The sequence below is a fragment of the Delphinus delphis genome, chromosome 19 (genome assembly GCF_949987515.2).
Source record: "Delphinus delphis chromosome 19, mDelDel1.2, whole genome shotgun sequence".
Taxonomy (NCBI): Eukaryota; Metazoa; Chordata; class Mammalia; order Artiodactyla; family Delphinidae; genus Delphinus; species Delphinus delphis.
Genome location: NC_082701.1, coordinates 41,931,752 through 41,945,601, shown reverse-complemented (window position 1 = coordinate 41,945,601; position 13,850 = coordinate 41,931,752). Strand labels below are relative to the sequence as shown.

At 42.2% G+C, this 13,850-nt stretch overlaps 1 non-coding gene across 1 annotated transcript; it reads left to right on the top strand.

Moving 5' to 3' along the window:
- Positions 1–13,284: 13,284 nt before the first annotated feature.
- Positions 13,285–13,357, top strand: TRNAE-UUC (transfer RNA glutamic acid (anticodon UUC)). Its single transcript has one exon. It is a non-coding gene; the product is annotated as a tRNA-Glu (tRNA).
- The last annotated feature ends 493 nt before the right edge of the window (positions 13,358–13,850 follow it).

The following is a 13,850-nucleotide window of genomic DNA, read 5'->3' as shown; positions in this document are numbered from 1 at the left end:
AAGGTTTGTAGTCCCTTGGCATAATGTAGTAACTTAGCCTTAATTAGCACATCAATGGTCTGTTGCTTCTTGCCATTCATCTGTCTTTCTCTTTCACATTTGACCAAAAAATGGGCCATGTCCCACACTGGCAGAGCTTATGAGTGTTATAGTAGGAGTGGGCTGGTGTTAGGAGTTTGGGAAGCACATCACCATTCTGAAATGGCCTGTGAGATGAGGTAGGAGGGTTGTGGATATCTGTTTGTGCAGATCTGTACATCACCTCTGTCAGAGGAAGGCACCAAAGAGGAGGTATACTGCTGAGCCAGTCCTGATTGAAAGGAGAACTTTTCTGACCTGAGGGAAGGCAACTGAATAATGACTAGCAGAGGGGAAACAGAGGTAAGTGCTCAAACTCTGTATAGGGCATAAACCTTTCCTAAACAGACCCTCACAATGCAACTGGTGTTAACTTTGATGCCCCTTTTGTCTCAATTGTACTAGTAAACATCAGTGTAAAAGTGTCTTTAAAATACATGTGCAAATCTTAAAAATGAATATGTGACCTAATTTTCATTAGCACATTTATTTGGCATCATCCTCAAATTTTTAATAGTCCATGTGATTTTAGGAAGCTGATTCGGGACTAGATGCTTTTTGAGAAATACCCCATGTCAAGATTCTAAATTTATTTAATGTTTGTAGTATGAGAATGCTCCATGCAGGTAGCCTGAACCAAAAACCTCGATCCCCAGATTCACAGTCCCAATAACCCATTTGTTAAAACCTCTAATCTTACAAGTACTTCTTGTCTTCTAAACTCTATTTATCAAAAGGCTCCATCAGTAAGAGTGAATGTCTGTTAACCTGTTTGGCTCTCAGCTCTTTGGAAGTCTCTGACCTGTGAGTATCACAGTTACTGTGTCTCAGATCTCTCTAGTGCATCCCCAATTCAAAAACTATGTCCCCTTGCCTCCCGTGGCATGCTTACACTTGTCATACCATTTGTCTCAGTTATTTTTGGTTCAGAAAACACAGACACCTTACTAAAAGGTGAGATTTTGAAATCATTAGGAAACTTCCTAACTTCGTAGTGCCATTCTGGTTCCTAGCTGTATTTTCCAGTGATAATGTTTTACTCTGTCGTTTTCTCTTCTCCTTTAGCATAGAGAGCTGCAGAAAGACAGTAAAATTGAGAGATTGTCATTCCTTCTGGGTTTGAAAGCTGCATGTCAGATACACACAAACAAGGAGGCCTTGCCAGTATTATCCTCATCTGTTGAAAAATTCAAGTTCTGTACGAACACTTTTCCTCTTTCAGTATTTTCCTATTCATACTTTACCCATGTCTTTTATGATCTAAATAACCCTTGGAAGTGTTTGTTATTAAAATGACATGGGTATATAGGCTGTGGTGTAACTTAGGGGTCGCAAACTTTTTCTGTAAAAGGTCAGATAGTAAATATTCGAGATTTTTGCAGCTGCTCAACTATGTCATAGCAAGAAAGTAGCCACAGACATTACGTAAACAAATGAGCATGACTGCATCCCAATAAAACTTTATTTATAGGCACCGAAATTTGAATTTTGCATAATTTTCACTTGTCAAAAAATATTCTTACTTTGATTATTGTAACCACTTAAAAATGTAGAAACTATTCTTGGCTCATGGACTGTAGAAAAACAGGCTGTGGGCCAGATTTGACCAACTCCTTGGTGTAATTGATGAAAGTACTAGTAGTAAATGCATAGCAGGTTAAAAAAATTTACCTGATTGTTTCGGAATTTGAAAAGGTACAGTACTAGGAAGAACTTAAAACGACTGTAGTCATGTTTTATTTATAGGGAAACCAAGATTGGACCTGCAGAAAGTGTTTGATTTCTTTCACTCTTACTGATGGTCCTGTTGTTCACCAGAACATGGTGCTCTGGCTGAGCTGGCGCCCACCTCGCAGCATGGCACTCAGAAGGTAAAGGGAGCGTCAATTCCACTTCCTCTGAGCACTCATCTGGAGCTGTTCTTTTGATGCTTGATCCATGTTTGCTTTCCCTTTGTCCAGTTGCGTAATTGACATAGGTGGAAGGTGAAGGAATCCCACAAGAATGTTTCGTTTGAACTCTAGTTATCTGGGGACTGTCCCCTTGTGTGCCTGACAGTGTGATAATGCTGCTTATTTCTTTAGATTTGAAAGTCAAAATATCAGAGCTTAAATAGACCACAAAGACCATCTGTCCAACTCGGTACATTTATAGCATAAACTGAGCACAAAGCCATACAATTAGTGTGTGCCTGGGCTAGGACTAGATGTCCTGATTCCCAGTTCGGCACTCCTTCCACTGTAGGAGCCAGCCTTAACAACTTGCCTTGATTTTATACGTTTAGTAAATATGCTGTATGTTCAGTTTAAAAACGCAGGCAAGAAAAAGAGGAGAGAGAGAGAAAGAAAAAATAAACCAATAAAGAGTTTGACATTTCTATTACTAAGAAAGGTTAAAGTTGGCAAAGCAAATTTTCTGGATGCTTTTCAGTTCCTCCGAGGCATTTTGCCTTCCCTTCTTGTAGCTGTCACCAGGCAATTGATGATGTCTATTTAGAGGAGTGCAGACTTGGCGGTTAGGTTTATTTCAGGTACAGATAATTGAGGGAAGGTAAGGATGTGTAACTACTCTTTTAAAAGCATTCTTTGTGGGTTTTGTTTAATTGTTCTAAAATTGTTAATTTTGAAAAACTTACTGTTTTGCTTTTTATTTATAAATGGAAGAGTATCTTGGAACAGGGGCTTTAATGGAGGGGAAACCTCCTTAGGCTAAAGTTTTGTCACTAACTGTTTTTATCTCTACTTTTCCAATCTGCCTCTGGGATTTCTATAATTCCAGACTCTTTTATCCCAGCTTGTTTTGTATATGGTCTAGAAGAGCATCGGGAACTCAGTGTGTCTTCATATACTCTCTTACTCTTTCTACTGATTCCCTGTAGGATCTTTTACTTTCTCCCCAGATTCTTAAAGTGCGGTCACGACACCTGGGAACTTGTAAGGAATACAGTTATCAGGTCCCACCCCAGACCTAGTGAATCAGAAACTTGAAGGTTGGGGCCCAGCGAAATCTGTGTTAACCACCCACGGCCCCATCCCATGATTCTGCTAAAGTTTGAGAACCACTGCACTAGATACTGAGGAGGTAGAAGTAGTTCAATCCAATGGCTTTGCCCTCAAAGAGGTTATAGTCTGTTTGGATAACTAAGTTAACAGTGGTTAAATTTTTTTAAAGACAATTTAATTATGTGTAAGTATAATTTTAATTTAAAAAGGGAATAAACTTAACATCTTCCCTTTCCTCTAATGATAAAATTCAAATCCTAAGGTAGTTTACAAAGCCCTGAAGACCTGGCCCCAGACCTTCTTTGCAGCCAAATGTACACTGTCCCACGTGACTACCCTCTAGTCAAAGAGATCATCTTTCGGCTCTAAGAATGCACCTTGCTCTCTGTGGAGTGCTTTGCCAGATGCTCCCTCCATCTAAAACCCTGTCCTCCCAGCTTCTCATCTTTTGGGTCCCAGAGGGTCAAGGCCAGGATGCCAGTGTCCAGGAGCTGAGTCTTGGTGTTTAAGATACATGTGTCCACTCATCCTCCTGTTCGCGGCATTGACACCCCTGCCCTCAACCTGTGCTTTGTCCAGTTACTGTCTCTTTTACCCTCTCTAAAGATTCCGTTAAAGGGGTTTAAGCAGGGGAGTGATGTACTAGGCAGGTCTTGACAAATTGCCTGTTCCCCTGTCCCTGGGAACTGAACCTGGGGTAGCTGACCAGTCTCCGTCCTGCTGTATTGGCAGTGAACTGAGTCCCAAATCTTTGCACCGCAGCCCTCCCAGCCCCCCACTATTGTGTGCCTACCTAACCTTAAAGTACCCAGGGGGATACATGTCAGTCTGCTTGTGTCTAACTTAATTTTCTTGATTTATCCAACCCTTGCTTTTTTTTTTTTTTTTAATTTCTTAGTTGCTCTGCAACATGTGGGATCTTCCCGGACCAGGGCTCGAACCCGTGTCCCCTACACTGGCAGGCGGATCCCTAACAACTGTGCCACCAGGGAAGTCCTGCAACCCTTTCTTAAGAAGCAACTTTACTCAGTCACTGTAGCCCTTGTGGAAACACTGACTAGCAGCCCTGGAAACGAAAGGATCTTTAGGTGGTATTGGCAATTCACTAGGTTGCTGGGGGAGGAGTAGAAAAGCATGGACTTAAGAGCTAAAATTTTGAATCCCAACTTTGCCACATTCATTGTACAAATGACTTGATTTTCTGGTTCTGTTTCCTCTCTCTAAAATGAAGATCAGGATCACTATGCACATTCACTAAGATCCATCCCTGGTGGTATTTCATCTTCCTCCTTCCCCAGGAGAATAGATCTTCATCCCCACAGCAAGCACCACTGAGGGGCAAGGCTCTGCCCCTCCTACGCTTGGGTGGCAGCCAGATTTTTTTTCTACGTGTATCTGACAAATGTCTTGATTAAGCTCTCTTGAGTATTAGGGCCAGTAAAATGTCCCTCGCCCCTGTTGTCTTGGCAGGCGGCACAAATAGCTGACTTGCCTATCTTGCTGGCTACTTTCTCTTTCTCAGTCTCTTGCTGAGTCTTCAACCTGTCTTCAACCTTTAAAGTGTTAGCATATCCCAGGGTTCTGTCCTGAGTTTCCTTATCCTCTCTGCCTATACTGTCTCTAGGTGATCTCATCAAGTGCCCTGATTTTATTTTTCTAAATTTTTATTTTGGAATAATTTGAAACATTTTAAAAGTTGTAAAAATAATAGGGTTTGTCTATTCTGGGCATTTCATATAAATGGAGTCATACAATATGTGGTCTTTTGTGACTGGCTTCTTTTTAGCATAATGTTTTCAGGGTTCATCCACATTATAGCATGTGTCAGTACTTCATTCCTTTTTTTTTTGGAGAGGGGGCTGAATAATATTTCATTGTATGGCTCTACAGGCAGACCACGATGATACTGTATTGTGAGTTTGGTACCAGACCACCACAACAAAGTAAATACTGCAATAAAGTGAGTCACTTGAACTTTTTGGTTTCCCAGTGCATATGAAAGCTATGTTTACGCTATACCGTAGTCCATTAAGTGTGTGATAGCATTATGTCTAAAAAAACAATGTGTGTACCTTAATTTAAAAATACTTTATTACTGAAAAATGCTAACCATCATCTGAGCCTTCAGTGAGTCGTAATCTTTTTGCTGGTGGAGGGTCTTGCCTTGGTGTTGATGGCTGCTGGCTGTTTGCCACATCAGTTGACTTTTCCTTTCACAAATGATTTCTCTGTAGCAGGCAATGCTGTTTAGTAGCATTTTACCCACCATAGGACTTCTTTCAAAATTGGCATCAATCTTCTCAAACCCTGCCATTGCTTTATCAACTAAGTTTATGTAATAGTCTAAATCCTTTGTTGTCATTTCAACAGTCTTCACAGCATCTTCACCAGGAGTAGGTTCCATCTCAAGAAACCACTTTCTTTGCTCATCCATGAGAAGCAGCTTCTCACCCATGAGAGTTTTTTCATGGGATTGCAGCAATTCATCACATCTTCAGGCTCCACTTCTAATTCTAGTTCTCTTGGTGTTCCTACCATATCTGCAGTTACCTCCTCCCCTGAAGTCTTGAACCTCTCAAGGTCATCCATAAGGGCTGGAATAAACTTCTAAGTTTCTGTTAATGTTGATATTTTGACCCTTTCCCATTAATCGTGAATGTTCTTAGTGGCATCTAGAATCCTTTCCAGAAAGTTTTCAATTTATTTGCCCAGATCCACGAGGGGAATCACTAGCTATGGCAGCTATAGCCTTACAAGATAGATTTCTTAAATAATAAGACTTGAAAGTTAGAATTACTCCTTGATCCATGATCTGTAGAATGGCTATTGCATTAGCAGACATGAAAACAACATTAATCTCATTGTAAGTCACCAGCTGCATTAGCCCCTAACGAGAGTTAGCTTGTCCTTTGATGGTTTGAAGCCAGGCATTGACGACTCTCTAGCTATTAAAGTCCTAGATGGCATCTTCTTCCAAAATACTGTTTCGTCTACACTGAAAATCTGTTGTTTAGTGTAACCACCTCCATTAATGATCTTAGCTAGGTCTTCTGAGTAACTTGTTGCAGCTTTTCCATCGGCACTTGCTGCTTCATCTTGCACTTTGTTGTTATGGAGACGGCTGCTTTCCTTAAACCTCATGAACCAACCTCTGCTGGCTTCACGCTTTTCTTCTGCAGCTTCCTCACCTCTCTCAGCCTTCACAGAATTGAAGAGAGTTAGGGCCTTGCTCTGAATTAGGCTTCGGCTTAAGGGAATGTGGTGGCTGGTTTGATCTTCTAGCCAGACCGCTCAAACTTTCTCCATGTCAGCAATAGGCTGCTTTGCTTTCTTATCATTCATGTGTTCACTGGCATAGCATTTTTAATTTCCTACAAGAATTTTTCCTTTGCGCTCACAACTTGGCGGTTTGGCAAAAGCCTGTTTCAGCTTTTGACATGCCTTCCTCACTGAGTTTAATCATGTCTAGCTTTTGATTTAAAGTGAGAGACGTGTGACTCTTCCTTTCACTTGAACACTTAGAGGCCAGCGTAGGGTTATTAATTGGCCTAATTTCAATATTGTTGTGTCGCGGGAGTAGCGAGGCCTAAAGAGAGGGAGAGATGGGAGCAGCTGGTTGGTGGAGCAGCCGGAACACACAACATTTATCGATTGTGTTTGCTTTCTTATATTGGTACAGTTCATGGTGCCCCCAAACAATTAAAATAGTAACATCGAAGATCACTGATCACAGATCACTATAACAAATACGATAATAATGAAGAAGTTTGAAATACTGCAAGAATTACCAAAATATGACACAGAGATACGTAGTGAGCAAATGCAATTGGGAAAAATGGCACGGATAGACTTGCTCAACACAGGGTTGCCACAAACCTTCAGTTTGTTAAAAAAAAAAAATGCAGTATCCGTGAAATGTCTGTACCATATTTTGTTTATTATCAGTTTGTGGACATTTGGATTGTTTCTACTTTCTTAAAAAATAAATAAATTATTTATTTATTTATTTTTGGCTGTGTTGGGTCTTCATTGCTGCATGTGGGCTTCCTCTAGTTGCGGCCACCGGGGGCTACTCTTCCTTGCGGTGCACGGGCTTCTCATTGAGGTGGCTTCTCTTGTTGCGGAGCACGGGCTCTAGGTGTGTGGGCTTCAGTAGTTGTGGCACATGGGCTCAGTAGTTGTGGCTTGCGAGCTTAGTTGCTCCATGGCATGTAGGATCTTCATGAACCAGGGCTCGAACCCGTGTCCCCTGCATTAGCAGGTGGATTCTTAACCACTGTACCACCAGGGAAGCCCCTGTTTCTACTTTTTGACTATTATGAATAATGCTTCTATGAATGTTTGTGTACAAGGTGTTTCTTTTTTGTTTTGTTTTGTTTTGTTGGGGGGGGGGGTGCTGCATCTCACAGCTTGAGGTATCTTAGTTACCCGCCCAGGGATCAAACCTGGGCCACGGCAGTGAAAGTGCCAGGTCCTAACCACTGGACCACCAGGGAACTCCCAGTGTACAAGTTTTTATGTGAACATATGTTTTCATTTCCTTTGGGTATAACCTGGGAGTGGAACTGTGGGGTCATTTGGTAACTCAGTTTTAATATTTTGAGGAACTGCCAAACTGTTTCCCAAAGTGGCTGCACCGTTTTACATTCTCACCAGCAGCATCTAAGGGTTCTTGTTCTCCATATCCTTGCTGACACTTGTTATTATCTGTCCTTTTTACTGTAACCATTCTAGTGAGTGTGAAGTGGTACCTTCATTGTGATTTTGACTATTGCTGATCTTGCCCCGAACAGTTACTACTGTAATATTTGCCAACTTTTCTACTTCTATCATTTCTTCTACATTTATTAATTGGAATTGTACTGTGAGAGAGAACAGTGCCTTTCCCCCATATATTTATTCAGTGATTTATGTGTATCGGTATATGGGCTTGTGAATAGTTACTTTGTTCTTTGCATCATAGTCCATTACTATCATTTATTCCGTTGCTCAGTGTTCTTTTCTCAGGTTTGGCCAGTGGCAGCGCCTTCAGCTTGGTTCATGTGCCGTTTCAACATGTGCCCATTATTTCTGAGCCCTCCTTTCTGGCCTTGTAAAAAGTTCCAGGCAACCTTTGTACGTACGTGCTTCCCAGGCATCATCCTGTACTTTCCCTGTCCTGGTGCTGACACCAACCATTTCTCCAAGGAACACTGGTCCTTTTATTATTTTATTAGAAACCAAGTTTCTCGGAACTAGGTATAGCTCATTGCAACTAGCAGCCCCTTGACTTTAAATTCAGTCCTTCAGGGAATTCCCTGGCGGTCTAGTGGTTAGGACTCCGTGCTTTCATTGCTGATGGCCCGGGTTCAGTCCCTTGTCGGGGAACTAAGATCCCACAAGCCACACGGTGCTGCCAAATAAATACATACATACATACATACATGCATACATGCATACATGCATACATTCATTCATTCATTCATCCAGTGACTCCCAAATCAGTATTACCAGCCTTGACCTCATTCCAGAAATCCACGCTTCTGTTGTTTCTTGCCTGTAATTACCTCTTGGATATCTGAGGCCCCTTAAACAGAGCCCTTGGTATCCAGCACTAACCACCCCCTTCCCAGTTTTCCCACTTTAGCTGAGTACATTCTCAAAGCAAAAATCTGGGAGTTATTTTCTGCTCTCCCCACCCCTGCAATCCGTCAACAAGTCCTGTTGACCGTGCTTCCAAAAGACGTAACTGTCCTCTTATCTCCATCTCCGCCACGACCACCTAAGTTCAGGCCGCCGTGACTTCCCACCTGGACTAAATGCAAGTTCACTAACTAACTGTTGGCTTCCCACTCCCGTTCTTTTCCTTCTAAAATCCATTCTCTTATGTTGCCATGACTATGCTTAAGTTCTTTTGATGTCTAATCACACTTAAATAAAACCTAGGCTCCTTGCCCTGCCTTATAAAGTCTACCTGAGCTGCTCCTTGCCTGCTTCCTGACCTTACCCTGTTCCTAGACCTATTGTGTACCTGCTTCAGAGCCTGTGCACTGACTATTTTCTGCTTGGAATGCTCTTCTCTCATATCTCAGTTTAAATGTCACCTCCCCAGAGAGGAACCTTTCTAGACCATCTAATCTAAAAAAAAAAGCTCACAGAAACATCACCCCGAATTCTTAGCATCTCACCATCTGTGTTTCATCCCTTTTTTTCCTCATGTGTATTCCTTCATTTGTTGAGTGTCTCCCCTGTGCTTGCATATAAACTTTGTGAGAGTAGCGATTTTTCTTTCTTTAAAATTGAGATATAATTGACATATAACATTATATTAGTATCAGGTGCACGACATGAGTCAATATCTGTATATATTGTGAAATGATCATTGCAATAAGTCTAGTTAACATCCATCATATACATAGTTACGAAATTTTTTTCTTGTGATGAGGACTTTTAAGATCTATTCTCAGCAACTTTCAAATATGCAATACAGACAATATTAACTATTGTCACCATGCTGTACATTACATCCGTATGACTTATTTATTTTACAACTTGAAGTTTGTACCTTTTGACCCCCTTCCCTCATTTCACCCACCCCCCAACCCCCCACCCCTCAACTCTGGGAACTACCAATCTGTTCTGTGTCTATGAGCTTGGTGGGGGGGGGGGGTTGTTTTTTAGTGAAATTATATATTTGTCTTTCTCTGGCTTATTTTGCTTAGCATAATTCCCTCAAGTTCTATGCATGTTTGTCACAAATGGCAAGATTTCATTCTTTTTTATTGCTGAATAATGTTCCATTGTTTATGTGTGTGTGTGTGTGTGTGTGTGTGTGTGTGTGTGTATGTGTGTGTGTACACACACCACATTCTTTATCCATCCATTGATGGACACTTGGGTTGTTTCCATATCTTGGCTATTGCAAGTAACAATGTAATGAACATGGGGGTACATATTCTTTTCAAGTTAGTGTTTTTGTTTTCTTCAGATAGATACCCAGAAGTTGAATTGATGGATTGTAGGTAGTTCTATTTTTAATTTTTTGAGGAACCTTCATACTGTTTTCCATAGTGGCTGCACCAGTTTATATTTCCACCAAGAGTGCACAAGGATTCCCTTTTCTCCATATCCTTGCCAACATTTATGTCTTGTGTTTTTGATATTCTAACAGGTGTGAAGTGATATCTCACTGTGGTTTGATTTTCATTTCCCTAATTAGTGATTTTGAGCATCTTTCCGGGTACCTGTTGACCACCTGTATATCTTCTTTGGAAAAATGTCTATCCAAATCTTCTGCCCATTTTTAATCAGTTTTAAATTGTTGTTTTGCTGTTGAATTTTACGAGTTCTTTATGTATTTTGGTTATTAATTCCTTATCAAATATGTGACTTGCAAATATTTTCTCCCATTCAGTAGGTTGCCTTTTCATTTTGTTGATGATTTCCTTTGCTGTGCAGAAGCTTTTTAGTTTGATGTAGTTCCACTTGTTCGTTTTGCTTTTGGAACCAGATCCAAAAAATCATCACCAAGACTGATGTCAGGGTGTCTTAATCACCACTGTATACTCAGAGCCTAGAACAATCAATACTTGGCACATAGTTGGTGCTCAATAAATTTTTTTTTTGGCCATGCTGTGCTTAGTTCCCCGACCACACCAGGGATCGAACTCGTGCCCCCTGCGGTGGAAATGCAGAGTCTTAACCACTGGACTGCCAGGGAAGTCCCTCAGTAAATATTTTTTGAATGAATGAATGAATGAGCAGGCAAATAAACGAACTTAAGGTTACTTGCCTTAAAACTCTATAGAAGTCAGTGCAGCTTATTGGACTGAGTGAGGAAGTAAAACTAAAGGGAAACCCAAATATTTTCTGCTGAGATAGCTCTGGCAGCTGAGACGCTGTGGGGAGGGGCCTCAGCAAAATCAACTACAGAATGACAGGGACTCAGATAACTCAGGTATAGTGGTCATGGGCCTCAGAGTTGGGGTCTAAGCTTTTCTTCGAGTCATCTGGTCAACTATCCTCCTTAGCCTGAGCTCAACAATGTCTCTCCTGCTGCACTTAGTGTTGTTTTTTTGTTTTGTTTTATTTGTTTGTTTGGCTGCATTGGGTCTTAGTTGAGGCACGCAGGATCTTCGTTTGAGGTATGAAGGATCTTTCATTGCAGCACATGGGCTCTTCATTGTGGTGTGCGGGCTTCTCTCTAGTTGTGGCCTGCAGGTTTTCTCTTCTCTAGCTGTGGCGTGCAGGCTCCAGGGCGCATGGACTCTGTAGTTGTGGAGCGCAGGTTCCAGGGCGTGTGGGCTCTGTAGTTGTGGCATGCAAGTGTTAGTTAAGACGCGCAAGCTCAGTAGTTGTGGCGTGCGGGCTTAGTTGCCCCGTGGCATGTGGGATCTTAGTTCCCTGAACAGGGATTGAACCTGTGTCTTCTGCATTGGAAGGTGGATTCTTTACCACTGGACCACCAGGGAAGTCCCTGCACTTAGTTTTATCACAAGGGATTCCATACTGCTTGGTCATTCATTCATTCAGAAGCATGAGTGAATAAAGTGCTGGGCTGGGTGTTGTGGGAACTAAAGATAAGATAGCTATAGTGAGATCGATTTTTATCTTCCAAGAGGTAATATGTAAATAAGTGTCTACTACAAGTAGAAAAATAATAAGAACTGTAAGAGATAAAATCAAGTGCAGTGGGGATTCAAGCAAAGTGGGAATTTTCTGAAGTTGAGGTGCTCCCAAAAAGCTTTATGGAGGAGGTTGTGTTCCATTTGGACCTTGAACAATTCATATATAAAAAGTATTTAGTTAGTTTCACTCAGGCTGAAGGAGTTCAAGTTCCTGTGTACCTCCTGCTTCTGGGGCTGGAGATCAGCAATCACCTCTTTGAAGGAATTTCCTTCAGTGTGGTATGTAAAAAACATTTTGGACACACATTTCTATTAAAAAATGTCAAGGTAGCTGCTGAGTTTGAAAAATATACTGTATAATAATGCACTTGAGGGACTTCCCTGGGGGGTCCAGTGGGTAAGACTCTATGCTCCCAATGCAGGGGGCCCGGGTTCGATCCCTAGTCGGGGAACTAGATCCTGCATGCATGCCGCAACTAAGAGTCTGCGTGCTGCAACTAAGAAGTCTGCATGCTGCAACTAAGAGCCTGCATGCCACAGCTAAAGCTCCCACATGCCGCAACGAAAATCCCACATGCTGAAACTAAGACCCAGAGCAGCCAAAATAAAAACTATATAAATAAATAAATATATTTTTAAAATAATGCACTTGGGCTTCCTTGGTGGCACAGTGGTTGAGAGTCCGCCTGCCGATGCAGGGGACACGGGTTCGTGCCCCGGTCCGGGAAGATTCCACATGCTGCGGAGCGGCTGGGCCCGTGAGCCATGGCCGCTGAGCCTGCGCGTCCGGAGCCTGTGAGGCCGCAACGGGAGAGGCCACAATAGTGAGAGGCTCGCATACCGCAAAAATAATAATAATAATAATGCACTTGAAACAAAATAGGTGTTCATCTCAAGCAACAGGAAAGCTTTGGTCACCTGTTAGGTGGCAGTGGCAGCTGAAACATGTACCAGGTTATAAGCCAGGTGCAGATGTAGCATCTTAGGTTGCAGTCAGGATTCTGCCACATTTTAGGATTCATGTTTTGGAAGTGAGAGTTACTGTTTATCAGAAATGACCTTCAAAGCCCAAATGAAGAAGCTCTGCCTGCCCAAAAGTCAGTGGGAAAGAATTGAGAGGCATGTCACCTGCCAGGGAGAGCCCTCCTCATGTGGCCAGGACTATGGAGCTCCCAAAGCCAAGCATTCTGGGAGTCGGGCAAGGAAGCCTGCTTTAGGGTGTCTCCTGGCTGGCTTCTTTGTGCCAGTGGAGCCACCTGTCTTTAGAGCTCCCTGCTGCACTCTCTCTGCTCGGCTTATATTTATGCTAAACCAAAATTTTCAGCTGATTTTCACTTTGTGAAACAAATTCTGCAACAGAAAACATGTGGTTCTGGAAGGTGTGAGAAACAGGGACAGCTGTATGTGTTGCTTCACTGGGTGCTCGTTTAGAGAAGGAAGACAGTGTCCTCTGGTTGTTCACCCAGCCCAATATGATTTCTGGTCTTTATGCTGCATTCTGGTAAGGATTAACTTCTACCTGCTACCTCCAAGCAACAGTTCAAGTGCTGCTTATGTTGTATTTTAACTAAAGATCTCAAGAACAAAATGGAGGGAATTCCCTGGTGGTCCAGTGGTTAGGACTCCGCACTTTCACTGCTGAGGGCCCAGGTTCAATCCCTGGGTGGGGAAACTAAGATCCCTCAAGCCGTGAGGTGAGGTGCGGCGTGGCCAAAGACAAACAAACAAACAACAACAACAAAAATGGAAAATATAGATTCCGACTCTAAGCAAACCTAGGCCTGGGGGAGTTGACAGATAAGCATTTAGGTGAGCAGACAGTTCATTGTCATCCCACCTCACCTTAGGTCAGTTCACGTGTGCAGGGGTGCGTGGTGGGGTGGTATCCGTTTCTTTCCTCTTTGTGTGATATTTAAAAGGTGCTTACATTAAGGGGGCACCCAATCTGCATGTATCTTTACCCACTCATCGATATGAGTTCTTAAATTCCCCACTAGCAGGTTGGATTCCCATTCATCTTGTCGGTAGGATGGCTCTGTTAGGGTGCCTCTTCTCAAAAAAATAGAAACAGCAAAAAAGGCAACGAATCCTGAGAAGCGGGTATGGGGTTATAGCAGACAAGGGTAAAATGCCTGTCACGAAAGATAACCTGTTTTGCTCATCA